This window comes from Lithobates pipiens, unplaced genomic scaffold, assembly GCF_037356315.1.
Source record: "Lithobates pipiens isolate NorthernLeopardFrog02 unplaced genomic scaffold, aLitPip1_a1.2 Scaffold_3, whole genome shotgun sequence".
Taxonomy (NCBI): domain Eukaryota; kingdom Metazoa; phylum Chordata; class Amphibia; order Anura; family Ranidae; genus Lithobates; species Lithobates pipiens.
The window spans coordinates 227,606,145-227,622,685 of NW_027507790.1; the positions used below are offsets into that span (position 1 = coordinate 227,606,145).

Genomic DNA, 16,541 nt, shown 5'->3' on the forward strand with positions numbered 1-16,541 from the left:
TGGAGGGTGGGCTGGAATGTGGTAGGTCACCAACCCCCGAAAAGCCAACACCACTGTGCCACATTGCAGCAGACGAATCTTACAGTAACTGACACTTTTTCAGGACCAGTGACACCAATACAATGATCAGTGCTAAAAATACGCACTGTCACTGTACTATTGACACTGGCAGGGAAGGGGTTAACATCAGGGGCAATCAAAGGGTTCAAAATGTTTGTATTTGAGGAAGAGATCCGTGTTCCTGCTTAGTAGAAACACAGGATCACTACCTTACCTTCTCACAGAACAGCGATCTGCCTTGTTTTTACATGGGCAGACAGCCGTTCTGCTTCTCTTGGAAACGATTGGCGGGTCCCGGCGGACTTCGTGCCAGCCGTACCGCCTGATTGGCTCCCACTGTGATTGGACACAGCGGGAGCCAATCGGACGGTACGCGTGCGTGCTTGGAAGTGCAGGTACGTGATCCTGTGCAATGGGGCCAATTTCCCTCTATCTTATCTATCTTATCTTATCTCTTCTATCTTATCTAATCTATTTTATCTCTTCTATCTATCTATCTCGGCAAGCGGTTAAACTGCCAATCAAACACAACAAGGGTATAATTTTTGCTGTGTTGAGTGTACAGCCCCTGTCTGGCTGCCTCTGCAGATTAAAGTGGTTGTAAACCTCAGACATGAAATATGAACAAAGCATATCCCTCTATAGCAGGGGTCTCCAAACTGCGGCCCGGGGGCCAGATGTGGCCCTTTGCCTGCCTTTGCCCGGCCCTTGGGGCACAATTCATCCCACTGATATGAGACACAATTCTGCCCTCTAACAACAAAAATGTGGTGCCATTTCTCCCACAGACTGGGCACTATTCTGCCCCCTAATACCAAAGATGGGGCAATGTTTAATCCCACTGATGCCAGCAAAGTTTTATTTTCCAGCTGGCCACAGTGCGGCCTCCTAAAGTCTGAAGAACAGTAAACCGTCCCTTTGTTCAGAAAAGTTTGGAGACCCCTGCTCTATAGCCTGGGTGCTCAACCTGTGACCCTCCAGCTGTTGCAAAACTACAAGTCCAATGAGGCAGTGCAGGGCTGACTGTTACAAGCATGACTTGTAGTTCTGCAGCTGGAGGGCCACAGGTTGAGCACCCAGGCTCTATAGCAGTGATGGCGAACCTTGGCGCCCCAGATGTTTTGGAACTACATTTCCCATGATGCTCATGCACCCCGCAGTGTAGATGAGCATCATGGGAAATATAGTTCCAAAACATCTGGAGAGCCAAGGTTCACTATCACTGCTCTATAGTGTGTACTTGTCTCTGCTGCTTAGTCCTCTGCTATCACCATGAGTCACTTCTGACAAGTTTTCCTGACACCAAGCGGAGAATGGTGACAGGGGAGAGATCTCCAGCAGATTTACAGCCTCAGCTCTGTTCATATGTGAAAGGGAGTGTGTCCCTTCCCTCCAATAAGCGCTCTCCTCACTGAGCTCTGCAGAGTGTAATTTCAGCTGTCCACCCCCTTTTTTTCTGACAGCTCAGACAAGCTTATAAAGTCAGCACTTTGAACAGATCTAGAGAAGATAGACAGGAGGAGGAATTGTTTCATCTCTGTATCGCCAGAGGCTAGTCACTTCACTGGGGATATGTGAGGGTTTACATCCACTTTAAAGTGGTTGTAAATCTCAGACATGAAATATGAACAAAGCCTTCTATAGTGTGTACTTGTCTCAATCCAGAGCACTATGGGGGGGGTTGATTTACTAAAACTGGAGCGTACAAAATCTGGTGCAGCTGTGCATAGAAACCAATCAGCTTCTAACTTCAGCTTGTTCAATTGGGCTGGGATCTCATATGTGCGGCCGCAGTTCCCAGCGCGAAGTTGGGTGCATTCCTGGTCACTGGTTCAGGTGCAAATGTTTGCCTGAATCGCACCCAAACATGCACAGGACCCTTTTGGGATGCGGGTCGCGGCCGCCATGAACATAGTTAGGAAGGTTGAATAAAGACACCAGAAACCTGAGCGAGTGTCTACAATTGTCCCTATCCCTGTACATTGTACCCTCACATCGGTCCCTACCCTATGACATGTGTGAACTGGCTCCATTGTGAGCCCTGGCACACTCACAAGTCATGCGAATTGGATGCAGGGAAACCCACATCCAATCTGCACATATGTGAACCGAGCCTGAAGCTTTCACACACGACTGGAAGCTGATTTATCTTTTTCTATGCAGAACTGCACAGGATTTTGTACTCTCCAATTCTAGTAAATCGATAATCGTTAATGCAGTTGAATGCATCTATGGCATTAAAGGGGTTGTAAACCCTCAGTTTTTCACCTTAATACATTCTATGCATTAAGGTGAATAACCTTCTGCGATGCAGCAGCCCCCCAGAGCCCCCCTTTTTTTTTTTTTTTTACTTTCCAGCAACACCAGCTCCAGCCAGTGTCTCCGGTCCCGATTGGATAGATTGATAGCAGCGCAGCCATTCGCTCCCACTGCTATCAATCAAATCAAATGACAGCGGGGTGGGGCCAAGTCCTGCTGTCTGTGTCAATGGAGGCAGCAGCAGGACATAGGAGCGTGCCTGCACAGGTGGCCCGAGGGAGAGTGGCTCTCCGTGGGGGCATTCGAGAAGGGGGAGGAGCCAGGAGCTCCACAGGGGTACCCCAGAAGAGGAGGATTGGGGCCGCTCTGTGCAAAATCAACTGCACAGAGGAGACGAGTTTGATTATTTATTTATTTTTATTTTTTAAACAAACATTTACATATCCTTTAATAACGCGTTTAGGGTGCGGTCGAGAAGTGTCAAAAGTGACCATGTCCCATTTTAGTATACAAACGCTGATTGGCGCTGTAGGCTTGTTGATGTGCATTAATAGACAGTCGGGAAGCGGCCAAAAACGCATCTCAGCCACCCATTTGTGAACAAGGCCCAACATAGCAGGGGAGGAGTTTTGTAGTTCAGAAAAGAGCTTGGAAAGTTGCTGAGATGGAAAGTTTACTTGCAGAGGAAGTGACAACCATGCTGGATTTCTGGCAGGATCAGCAAAAAAAAAAAAATGAGAAAACTAAAGCAGCAACCACATCTAAGGATGTGTAATCAATGACATTTCATGCAGGTCTTTTCCCTCCCCCAGCCATATGACTGGAGAGTGAAAGGAGAAGCAGCACACCGATGAGGTCACCTCTGTCATTCTGCTCTCTCCTATCATCATGAATCTTTCACAGCTGATTGGCTCTTTGTGCTGCTTCTCCTTCTTTCCTTGCTGGGTCCTGCTGTACAAGGGCTGCAAGAGGCATTGGAATAAATCAATGTCTGGATGTAGGAGTGATCACAGAGCTATGTTCATTCCTGTCTCCTCCATCTGCCTGGAGTTCAGCTTCAGAGAAACTCGTGCACAATGCTGGCTGTACAACGCCATAGGGTGGGGGAGGGGCACATACCAGCAATTACAAATCTGGGCTGCCACCGAAAAAACTCTTGCAGCAAAACGAGGAGTGCTGAGCCGGCCAAACTCCGATCAGTGTGTGCCCATCCCCCTCTCAACAGTTTTGTAAATGTACATGAAGGCCCCATGATAGTATATTATATAAACTGGGCACATTCATATACATTGCATGTGTCTCTGTACTGCATTTATCAATGTGTTCTACTGCATGTGGTGTACAGCAGGCCGCAGTCACACCAATGTGTTTTTACATGCTTTTTGCAGACATTATTTTTAACATGGGTTCCTATGGAACACGTTCACATCAATGTATTTTTGTGCCTCTGTGTTTTTGGAATCGGTCAGGAACTTTTTTTAAACGGAAAACACTGCTTTTATTTATTTAATTTTTTTGCACTTTTTCGGTTCAATAGACTTCAATGGAGAAGCTGCAGAAAAGCATGTAGTGCGTTTTTACGGCAATTTGCAGTTTGTTTGTTTACGCTGCCCAACAACAAATTTGCCCAAGAAAAAAAATACAGTACAAAACGCAAATCATGGCAAAATCACTGTAAAACTGCGGTTAAAAAAACCCCCACCAAAGTACTGCAGAAACGTCCAAAAGCAACATACATAGATGTGAATCGAGACTTGTGGACTGTGCAGAAATTGTAAAATAAGATTGTAATGTGTATGGCCAGCTGGAGATGAGCAGAATTGGTCTGTAGAGCTGGAAATGTTTGTGCACTCGTGTGTGTGTGTTTTTTTTTTTTTATTTAGATTGTGTGTGTGTGTGTGTGTGTGTGTGTATACATGCATACACTGCTCAACCATATATTTCTGTATGTGTAAAATATATAAATATAGAAATGCTAACTGTCACATTGACTGTACTCTTAACCAAACTGTCAAACCATCCAATAGCTGGTGTCCTAACGGATCACATGTGCAGCATCATGGTAGTTGAAGATTAAACAGAGGCCAAGATGGCAGCTTCTATGGCTGAAAACAATAGGAGGGTTTTGGCCCCTTTCACATTTGTGCGTCTGCAACTTGGGACCGAAAAGTCTCATGACAAGTCGTATCCCATGATTTCCAGTGAGTACCGTTCAGATCTGTGCGACTTCAAGGTAGTCCCTGCACTACTTTGGTCTGACTTTAATGCGACTTGAGGCCCATAGACCTCAAGATTACACAGGCATTGCTTCAAGTCGCGAAAGTCATGCAACTTTCAGGTGGTACAAGTGTTACAGACAGGGGCCTTATTTTCACTTTAAAGAAGTCCCTCTTTTGCCACCCAAACAGCCCCGAAGTGTCTAAACATGGACTCCACTAGACCTCTAGGTATGAGGTGGTATCTGTCACCAATCAGTCAGCAGCAGATCCTAGACATCCTGTAAGTTGTGAGGTAGGTCCTTCATGGGTTCGCACTTATTTTTCCTGCAGATCCCACAGCTGCTTGATTTGGATTGAGATCTAGAGAATTTGCAAGTCAACAACTTTGACTCATTGGAGGTTATTTACTAAAGGCAAATCCACTTTGCACTGCAAGTGCACTTGGCAGTGCAGTCGCTCTAAATCTAAGGGGTAGATCTGAAATGAGGGGAAGCTCTGCTGATGTTGTCATCCAATCATGTGCAAGCTAAAATGCTGTTTTTTATTTTCCTTGCATGTCCCCCTTGGATCTACAGTGACTTTACTTCCAAGTACACTTTCAGTGCAAAGTGGATTTTCCTTTAGTAAATAACCCCCATTGTGTTCCTCAAACCATTCTTGAATTCATTAGACCAGGCCACCTACTTCCATTGCTCTGTGGTCCAGTTCTGATGTCCATGTGCCCATTGTAGGCAATTATGTACAGTAAAACCTTGGATTGTGAGCATAGTTCGCTCTGGAAACATGCTTGTAATTCAAAGCACTCGTATATGAAAGCGAATTTCCCCATAAAAAATAACGGAAACTCAGATGATTCGTTCCACAACCATTTATTCAAAAGCCCTTCAGTCTATAGTCCATATAAAAAGATTATAGCAATGTGACTTCCGGGAATGCCTGGGCAATCTTACTGTAATGTCAGATCCAAATCATATCAATATAGATGAGGATTCTACTTACAGGAACCTTTTCTAAAGTCAGAGTGACTTCAGTAGTCCTAATGAAGACAGGTCTCATTGACTAAAATCAGGTGCAGCTGTGCATGTTAGCCAATCCACTTCTAACTTCAGCTTGTTCAGTAAGGCCCCTTTCACACTGGGGCGGTGCGGGTGTCAGCAGTATAGCGCCGCTATTTTTAGCGGTGCTTTACCGTCCTTTTAGCAGCGGTATTTGGCCGCTAGTGGGGCTGTTTTACCCCCCGCTAGTGGCTGAAAAAGGGTTAAAACCGTTCTCAAAGCGCCGCTGTGGCGGTGCTTTGCCGGCGGTATAGCCGCGCTGCCCCATTGATTTCAATGGGTAGGAACGGTGAATTCACCGCTCCAAAGATGCGGCTAGCAGGACTTTTTTTACCGTCCTGCCAGCACACCGCTGGAGTGAAAGGAGACGCTTTTTACAGGTGCTATTTTTAGCGCTGTAGCGCCTGAAATACGCCTCAGTGTGAAAGGGGCCTTAAAGTGGATGTAAACCTTTACATATACCCACTGAAGTGACTAGCCGCCCTGAAACAAATCTTCCTACATAAGTTGTATCCATCTTTCTGCAGTCTTCTCTTCTTTACGTCTGTTCAAAGTGCTGAATTTATAAAGCTTGTCTGAGTGTTCCCAGAAAAGGGGGTGGAGAGCTGAAATTGTACTCTGCAGAGCGCAGTGAGGAGAGTTATGAAAGCTGATTGGAGGGAAGTGATCCCCAGCACCCCCCCCCCCCTCCGCACACAGGAATAGAACTGAGGCTGCCAATCTGCTGGAGGTCCCTCCCTTGTCACCCTTTTTCTCTTGGTCTTACCAAAAGTCATTCATGCTGATAGCAGGGGGACAAGGCAGCTGACAAATGACACTTGGTGCTCTTAATGGAGACAAGTACACACTATCAAGAGATCTGCTTTGTCTGAGGTTTACAACCACTTTAAGCTTTGACAATAAGCCCTTGTACACACGGTCGGAGATTCCAACAACCAAATCTGTCGGATTTTGTCCAAAACTGTTGTATACACACGGTCCGACAAAGTTGTCGGAAAATTCAACGTGATGACGTTATTTCGTTACGACAGGACTACGTTCACGCTAGTAGCCAATAGCTTTGGTGTAGGAATTTGATCTGAGCATGCGTGGCACTTTGTCCGATCGGAATTCTCTACACATGATCGGAGTATGTCCAATCGGAGTATTTTGTTATGTCAAATCGCAGCAATGTAAACGGGGGCTAAAACCCGGAATCTGATTGGTTTCTATGTACAGCTGCACCAGATTTTGCACTCTGTAGTTTTAGTATATCTATCTATCTCTCTGCATTATAGTTTTATATATCTCTATCTCTCTCCTGTGTATTAACCCTACTCTGCCAATTTATAATCGCAGACAACAATCCCGCTCTCGTAGTGTTTTGCGAATACGTGTTGTTCCATGCTGGTTTCTTGAACACTGGAAAATTCCTGTTTGAACAGCAGCCAGTCCTTTTAGAAAAAGAAAGGGGATCGGTTTAGCTGGCGTTTTGCTATATCGATTTATCAGCCAAGTGTAAAAGATTGAGCCAAGTATTGGCGGTTGTTCCGGCAGCTTGCAGTCTGTCCCAGGATTTCCCCATCTGTAACCCATGCATGACTTCATCATTACTGTGAGTGTCTTTTACTATATCTTTTAGAACGCAAAAACAAAACAAAAAAACACGCACTGACCAGAGCAACCAACCAGAATACTTATTTCACTGAAAAAGATTGATTGCATGTGTCACGATTGTGCTCCATTTTCCTTGGCTTGGTTCTTTGTAAATCGGCTCCAGAGCGCCCCCTGGTGAGGTTTTGTGCTAGACGTAAAGCTGGTTGGTGTTCCACCGCCAGAGGCTCCAGTGTTTGCGATGGTTCAGGGGGTGTGACGGCTGGCTTTGGTTGCTGAGAAATGAAACTCAAAGTTTTCATAGAGCGCAACTTCAGAGCATTTTTCACAGTGATCTGTATTATGTGGAATGCATGGGGAGGGTTTTACAGCAATATGGACAGTTATGGCATTTGAAGTATGTGTTTCAGGCTGGGCTGTGAAGACCTTTTTTGTGTTTTCTGACTATGTACATATAAAGTGCACAGCAATAAAGTCTCAGATTTCAGAAGGACAATGTGGAGCAGGGGTCTCCAAACTTTCTAAACAAAGGGCCAGTTTATTGTCCTTCAGACTTCATGGGGGCCAGACTGTGGCCAGTGGGAGTGGAAGTTTTCCAAAGCATCAGTGGGAGTAAATATTGCCACATTTGGTATTAGGGCGAGGAGTAGTGCCCCTTCGTTCGTGTCAGTGGGAGGAATAGTACCCCATTATTGGCATCATTGGAGGGAATAATTCCCCATCGTTGGTGTCAGCGGGAGGAATAGTGCCCCATCATTGATGTCAGCGGGAGGAATATTGCCCCATTGATGATGTCAGTAGGATGCCCCATAGTTGGCAGAATATTTTCTTGTATCAGTAGGAGGGATAGTGCTCCAAGGGCCTAATAAAGGCAAACAAAGGTTTTGGAGACCACTGACGTAGAGGAACATCTCATTTACAAATGTCTTTTGAGGGAACTAGGCCGGCTCAAGTAAACGGGACGCTTCCCTACCAAGCAATCTTGGCTGTGCCCTTTTTCTTTAGTGTCTAATATTATTTATATTACCCATATGTATGTAGTTGCAGCATTTTCAGGGGGTTTTTGGAGTGTGTTTGCTATTCACATCAAATTCTTGGGCCAGCATATAGCAGTCACTTTCGTAAACCCACACTAGTGGGACACTAGTACCAGTTTGGTCAGAAGCCAATTAATCTATCGTTTCTATCACCGCTGCCACATGTTAAAAGCCGGAACGCCTCTTTAATGGGTTTTCATTGCATGTTGAAATCAAGGCAAACTCTGGAGAGGTGCTTTTGCAGGTGCTATTTTCCATGCTAAAACGCCTGTAAAGCTCCTCAGTGTGAAAGCAGCCTAAGCATCCACACATTAAAGGGGTTGTAAAGATTCATGTTTTTTCACCTTAATGCATCCTTTGCATTAAGGCGAAAAAACACCTGGCAGTCAGCACCATAGTAGATGCATAGTAGTCAATAGTAGTCCATTTATGCTTTACCTTTGCAGGGAATCAAAGAGGAAGTAAATCCATCAGGGTTTACTTCCTGTTTAACTGAGCCCTTTCATTCAATTGGTGGGGGCGTGCTGCCTCTCTCTCCACGGGCTCCCGGCTCTTGATTGGATAGATTGATAGCAGCGTAGCCATTGGCCCACCGCTGCTGTCAATCAAATGCCACGGGGGACGGGACAGAGTCCTGGATTCGGCCTCTATGGATGCCAAATGCTGGACTTGGGAGCATGCCTGCAAGGTAATCCCTCAGGAGAGCGCTTCTCCCAGGGGGTTATCTGATGCAGGGAGGAGCCGCGAGGGACCCCAGAGCAGGTTCGGGGCCACTCTGTGCAAAATGAGCTGCGCAGTGGAAGGAAATATGATATGTACCGTATATACTCGAGTATAAGCCGAGATTTTCAGCCTCTTTTTTGAGGCTGAAAGTGCCCCCCTCGGCTTATACTCGAGTCATCGCTGTCTGCCCGCTCGATCAGCGTGTCGAGCAGACAGACAGCGGCCATTCTATTCAAAAGCCGCGCCTCCGGCTCCGCCTTCGCCTGTGATAGGCGGAACACTGAATTTCCCAGCAGCCTGTGTTCCGCCTATCACGGACGTCGTATCATCCTCGTACTACGGACGAGGATGATACGACGTCTGTGATAGGCGGAACACAGGCTGCTGGGAAATTCAGTGTTCCGCCTATCACAGGCGAAGGCGGCGGCGCAGCTTTTGAACTTTACAATGGCCGCCGACGAAGAGGGCACGGGACGGCACGGCACGGGACGGGACGGGACGGGGGCAAGGCAAGGCACGACACGGGACGGATGCAAGGAGGCAAGGCACGGCACGGGACGGAGGCAAGGAGGCAAGGCACGGGACGGAGGCTCGGGACAAAGGTAGGCTGGACACACACACACACACACACACACACACACACACACACACACACACACACACACACACACACACACACACACACACACAGATGGAGACACACACAGGGATGGATGGATGGATGGATGGAGACACACACACACAGGGATGGATGGATGGATGGACACACACACACACAGGGATGGATGGACGGACACACAGGGATGGACGGACACACAGGGATGGACGGACACACAGGGATGGACGGACACACACACAGGGATGGACAGGCATGTCTCACCCTCGGCTTATACACGAGTCAATAAGTTTGCCAGTTTTTTTGGGGGTAAATTGGGGGCCTCGGCTTATATTCGGGTCGGCCTATACTCGAGTATATACGGTATGTTGTTTAAAAAAAAAAAGACCCTTACAATCACTTGTCGGATCTCCTCTTTAATGAGTTTGCATTGCATGCTGAAATCAATGCAAGCTCATTAAATAGTCCACATTCAGTGAAAGTTCATGTACTGCAAAGTTTGCATTGATTTTAGCATGTACAAAGTGCTTCATACCTGCTGAAAATTGTAAACTTTGCAGTACATGAACTTTCACTGTATGTGGACTGTTTAATGAGTTTGCAGCATGGATCACTTTATTGCAACAAGATCTTCTTTTTTTTTTTTTTATTAATTTCCATATTAGGCAATTGTATGCGATTGTCTGTTTGGCACACATTACAAAAGTAATAGTGACTTAGTAAATTTTACCTGCTGTTCTGGCCGCTGCCAGGGGTCCTCCTCCTCCCAAATTGTGTGCAGCTTGTCTGGCCAGTCGCTCTAACCCCCTGTACAATATAAAACCATTCGCCAACGCTGGGGGCTGAATTTGTGCAGGAGCCGGGACTCTGGAAGACAGGTCCGGGGGCACTTGGCACTTATTTTTCACACTAAACAGACCATATATAGTGAAATACAGGATTTAGAAAGCCATCTGACTGTTTACATGTTGCATTTCAAAAGCAGCGGTGTTCTGTCAGATTCGAAAACCTGTGAGATCAGCAGGTTTACCGCTGCTTTTAAAATGCAACATGTAAACTGTCCGTCGTATTTCTAAATACTGTATTTCACCATATATGGTCTGTTTACTGTTAAAAATAAGTGTGAAATGCAAAACTCCGGTGGGTGTAACAAGATGTCCGCTTGCCCCCTTCTCAGAGTATGCTTACTGTGGAGGAGTGTGGGGTGTAGCAAGATGGCGGCGGCACAACTTCACTTTTGTTACACATTCTGATGGGTCGCCTAATCTGACGAAACGCTGGGTAGTTCTTTGTAAGCTGCCAGCCATTTCTATAAACATTGGAAAGGCAAATGGTTCTTTTTAAATGAATACATTCTAAGGCTCAGTTCACACGACTTAAGCCCCATACACACTATCAGATTTTCTGCTGAGTTTTTCCTTCAGATTTACCAAAACCATATAATATGAGGTCAAACCTTAGGAGTTTCAATGTGTATGCAATCAGGCAGGCCCTTGCACTACATGGTTTTGGTAAATCTGAAGGAAAAACTCAGCAGAAAATCTGATGGTGTGTATGGGGCTTTACAGCGTGACTTTGCAAGGAGATTTGGAGGCAACTTCAGCGCAACTTACAAAGCAACTTAAAGTGGTTTGGTACCTAAAAATGAAAGTTCATGTTATTAAAATCAACAGATAGCATACTTACCTAAACGAACCCTGAAAAAAAAAAAATTATTTACTTACCTTTTATTTCTGATGTTTCAGCTGACTTCCGGGTTGTCCTCCCGTGGGAGTAGGCGTGGCTATCGTCCTCGCAATGGTCCCTGGGAAATTTCCCAAGAATCCATGGGGGACAATGAAAGTTTTTCTTTCCTTGTCACTGCTCTCACTGAGCATGTGCAAGATGGAGCGGAGCATGCTGGGAGCCAGACGTCATCATATACCAGGAAGTAAATGCCTGTGGGCTTCAGACGCCCACAGTTAAAATGGAAAACACCAGAGTAGGTTTTTATAAGTCATCCTGAGGAAAAGATTCGTCGCGCCGGGGGTCAAATAAACGCCGGACGCTGATGCCAATCGAAGGTAGCACTCGCCCACCAGTGAGACAGGTAAGAAAAAAATAAAAAAAGAGTGGAATCCCGCTTTAAAGTTGCCTCTAGGACAGGACTTTGGCTGTGGCCAATCACAGAATAATCAGCTTTGTGGGAGGGGGTTGCCTGGGCAAACGTGGGAAGTACCTGTGTAAGTTATTATTTTTTTCCTGTAAAGTCGCTTCAGTATAGATGGAGATCCGACTTGGAGGCAACTTCCATTGAAATCTATGGGTACAAGTTGCCTAGAAGTCAGCTTGAAGTAGTTCAGGAACCTTTTCTGAAGTCGGAGCAACTTCAGTAATGTACATTAAGAAGCTCTCATTCACTTCAATGGAATTTCTTATTGCCCAGCAACTTGAGGTCTGACAAGTCGGATCCCAAGTTGCTGTAGTGTGAACTGGCACTTAGGGTTTTTATTATTATTGTTCAGTCTTTATTAAAAAAATAAAATAAAATGTGTTTCACTCAATTTGGAAAGAATTTGGGGTTTTTGAACAAAGTAGGGACCATAAACTGACCAAGTGAGGCTGGAACTGATGAGAATGGGTCAATGTTCTCCAGCAATGTACGTAGTATGCTTGGGCTTTTTAAATAATAATCAGTATTTTCAGTGGCCCTTGGGTTTTCTTACCAGCAGCAGCATATTTTCTGATCCCCTTCGCTCCTTAAGGCTGGATTTGCATCTATGCATTTTTATTGCTTTTTGCATTTTGTAGATTTGCACTACAGAACGTATTCCATAGGAAACCATAGGAAACCTGGCGTGCAAATCTGCAAAAAGCACCAAAAATGCATAGGTTTGAATCCAGCCTTAGGCCTGATTCACACCTATGCAGGTTGCAGTTTCATATTCCAGGTGCTGATCAAATACCACCAAGAGAATGCTCTTTGTGTGACAAAAACAGACAAAAAATTTTGTTTGCATACAGGGTTGCATGACCACGCAATTCTTTAACGTAGCACAGCACTGAATAGCAAAAAAAAATGGCCTTGTCATGAAGGGGGGTGACATTGTGCAGGGCTCAAGCAGAGAGCTTCATCGAAGCTTGCTGAAAGCTCTGCAAATGCTTTGTCCAATGTTTGCTGTTCACACTGCTTTTATACCAGCTGAAGTCTGTGTGAAACAGGCCTAATGAATAGCAGTGCACCTACAATAAAAAAGGTTTATTGTAGGGGAGTTGCATGTAGGTGTAAAAAAAATAAATAAATAATGTTTTGCTCCGTGTGCGCATTCCTGCAACACACATTTGTGAATGGGGAGTTTCATCATATTCAGCAGAGGTTTGCTGCATGCATGTTTTGCTGATCACATTATTTCCTGGCCTAATAAAGAAGAAATCCCTTCCCTAAACAGGGACCAGTTTTGACTGAAAACAATTTACCTACCTGTGTGTGTGTGTGCACATTTTTTTTAATTTATTTTTTTCATACAGCAACATGGGTAGATAACTAGATTAAGGTTCAATCCCTCTGCGGGTTATTGAGCTTCCTACTCATGACATGGGAAGATGTTCTACCATCCCTTGCTTGGCAGTGACAGCGGATATTCAGGAGAGGGCTTTTTCTGTCGCTCTGCATCTTTCTGACCCTCTTGACCGCTAGTGAGTACTTGTGATGAATATGAGGGAATCCACTCTGGCAGGTGACCAAAGAACTTAGGTTGCTTCTAAGCTGTGTACAGCGTGAAAGCAAATGTGCCCCTCAGGGTCATAGAGAGCTGCATGTGGCCACCAGGAGACCACTGCCATACACCATTCAGACATAGAGAAGATGAATAGAGTTCTACTCGAAAGCATAGAAGGTGGCCTTTCTTGATCTGTGGTTGAGGAACCATATAATTTATTGCACAATATGGCACCGCCTTGCTGTACTTAAAGCAACATTTTAAAGATTTTTTTTTTTTTTTATTAAAATAAACATGTTATACTTGTCTGCTCTGTGCAATGCTTTTGCACAGAGCAGCTCCGATCCTCCTCTTCTAGGGTCACTTGCCACTGCGCTGCACCCATGGAAAGCCACTTTCCATGGGGAACCTGTGTGGGCGCACTCTCGAGCCTCCCTGTCTTCATCTATTGACACTATTCCTTTTTTTAACCCAGCAAAATGCTATTCCCTAATATTTAAAATGAAAAGATTGGTTAAAAGAAAAATGTCAGCTATACAATACTGCAAAGCTATAGTAGTAAACATTATCACAGATGCCACCCTGTTGTGCATAGGCCATGGGCATTGAAACCTTCCAATATGAGTGCCACGGGAAAGGTTTTGTTTACACTGGGTCAGCACAGGATTGGAAGTAATCATTCACCTCCCATGAGATGCATTTCGCACTCTTGTGTAGGTGTCTTCGTTGGTCAATGCATTCCCAGTGCAAAAGACTTTCTAGTAAACCAACTAGAGCAAGGTCAGTGCATAATCTTTGTTCATGGAGACGTGCCAGTAAGAAGTGTCAATGGGTAATACCTTTTGACCCAGTTTTTATAGGTTCATTTTAATGATCTTTCACAAAATGCTGGAAGTTAAGAAGCCATAAAACACAGCAAAAAAACATTCTAGTTTGTTACTGTCACCTGTGTTGGTTGGTGTTTGAAGTACACTGGTAGCATGGAGGTAAAACAAATCATGGCTAGCTTAAAGCGTAACTCCACTTTTGTTGAGAAACCCGTGACTTTTCCGGCCAGATTTTGGAGTTTGCAACAAGAATAATCTAGTCTCATGGCCTCTGACCCCAGAGCTTGCTAAGGAGTATATCAAAACAAGAAACCTCATGAAGACTGAGGAGATATCAAACAACAAAATTCACAATAAGCTTATGATTGGACAATAATAAAAATGTCAAAACCTTAAACATCCCCCAAAAAATGATTCAGGCTGGGTTCACACCACTGCATGCGGCTTGCGGCAGGGGTCCAGTGCGTCTCTGTCCTCCATTTTTAGGGACAAATTAGGGCCGAATTTTTACATAATTTTGGACATGACATGAAATGTAGCCAAAGACGCACAGCGTTCCTATGCAAGCTGCTCCGCGGCTGCAATGGAGATATTTGGAACAGGCTCCATAGAGAGCCGGTCAAAATCTCCTGTCATGCAAACTGGATGCGGAGAAACCCACGTCCAATTCGCATAGGTGTGAACCCAGCCTAAAGGTTTTTTAAAATAGACTACAGCTCTAAGGCATTTCTGCCTAGAAAATCCTGTTTACCAAAACTCAATGACTAGCTAAAGCTGGCAATGGCAGTGGCAACAAAGAGGCCAGTGGTAACTCCTGAATGGTCTGCAGGGAGCCACAGCTGAGATAGAAGAATTCCTGGATAGGCCTTTAGAAGGCTATTTCTGAGGAAAAAAGATCCATATTAAATCCCTTTTAAATGTAGCCAAAAGGCACACTGGATACCTACCCTTATTAGACCAAAATTGAACCTCTGGCACAAAGCCAACATGGCTGATGACACCATTCCTACGGCGCAGCATGGTAACGATAGCATCAAGTTGTGGAGATGCTGTCCTTTGGCAGCATGTAGAAGGATAAAAACTGGTCATTTCTGGAGGACAGACTATTTTAGTCTGTAGGAAACCGGAGACTGGTGATCATCTGCAAGGAATCCTAGGCAGGAGCTTAACCTGGGGTATGTATAATGATGGCCACTAAAGCCCTCATACTCCTGCAGTAAACCAAAGAAATCGTTTACCTGGCCAATTGGTGCCCCGGCCTGTCGCTTTAGAGGAGAGGATGCACTGTACTTGTAGGCAGTTGGTGGCCGATGGGTCAATTATGCCAGTAAGGCCGCGTACACACGGGCGGATTGTCTGCCCAACTAAGTTCGTCAGACAATCCGACAGACAGTCCGTTCAAAATTTGAATGAACGGACTTGAGCACACATGATGAGCAGACAGTCCGCTGAAAGCGTGCGTGATGACGTGTACAGCACGTACGACGGGACTAGAAAAACGACGTCCTATACACTGCAATACAACCTTCGGCCGTGTAAATCCTTTCTGAGCATGCGCTATACTTGGTCCATCCAACTTGCCTACACACGAGCGGACTGTCCGCCGAAACCAAGTTTGGACGGACAAAACCAAGTTTGAACGGACAAAATTACGGAAATTCCGTAAGACTTTGTTCGTCAGACTGTCCGCTGAAAAAGTCCGCTGAAGCCCACACACGAGCGGATTGTCCGCTGAAACACGGTTCAGCGGACTAAGTTGGACAGACAATCCGCCCGTGTGTACGCGGCCTAAGACATTTCAAATGAGGAAACTTTTCTGTGCCTGTTGCAATCATAAAATAGATGAGGGCAACCTACCCAGCTACCGAGCTTGGGGCAGTGGTTCTCAACCATATTGAGTAAATTATTCTAAAAAACCTTCCTTGCCCCAACTCTGGAAAAAAAAAAAAGGAAGAAAAAATAATTTTATACTTGCACAAAAAGTGAGAATACAAAATATGTATTAAAATGTTGGCAGGCTCTAGATAGGTGGGTGCCACTTTGGTGGATGAAGGTTCTGGAAAGGGTTAGGGGACTTTGCTGCAGACTTGTTAGCCCTGTAGGGAATAAGGATTCTGGGGGCAACTGTGGAGGATGAGAGTTTTGCAATGGGCGGTCTGGGGGCACTGTGGAACACTGTTGAATAAAACTATGGGAGGCTATAAGCTCTGTTGAAATTTAGGGGGCTGGCGGGTACTGAGGACTTAGTGGGCCTGGGAGAACTGTGACAGGTTGATGGGCGCTGTGGATCTCAGTGGGAGGTTGGGTGGCACTATGGCGGCTGAGAGGCACAGTGGGAGCTTATGGGATCTGCAGCTAGCTGGAGGCCTGGGAGGAGGTAGGCCAAAGCCTGGCAGTGGGCCATTGAAAACCACTGGCCTTGGCACCATTCTGCCTAAATCCATCTTTGTTGGC

General features: G+C 45.4%; 1 protein-coding gene across 1 annotated transcript in view; it reads left to right on the top strand.

Annotated features, from left to right (window-relative positions):
- Positions 1–16,541, top strand: part of RANBP3L (RAN binding protein 3 like) — a 73,709-nt gene that overhangs the window by 1,121 nt on the left and 56,047 nt on the right. The gene's annotated exons all lie outside the window — the stretch shown is intronic.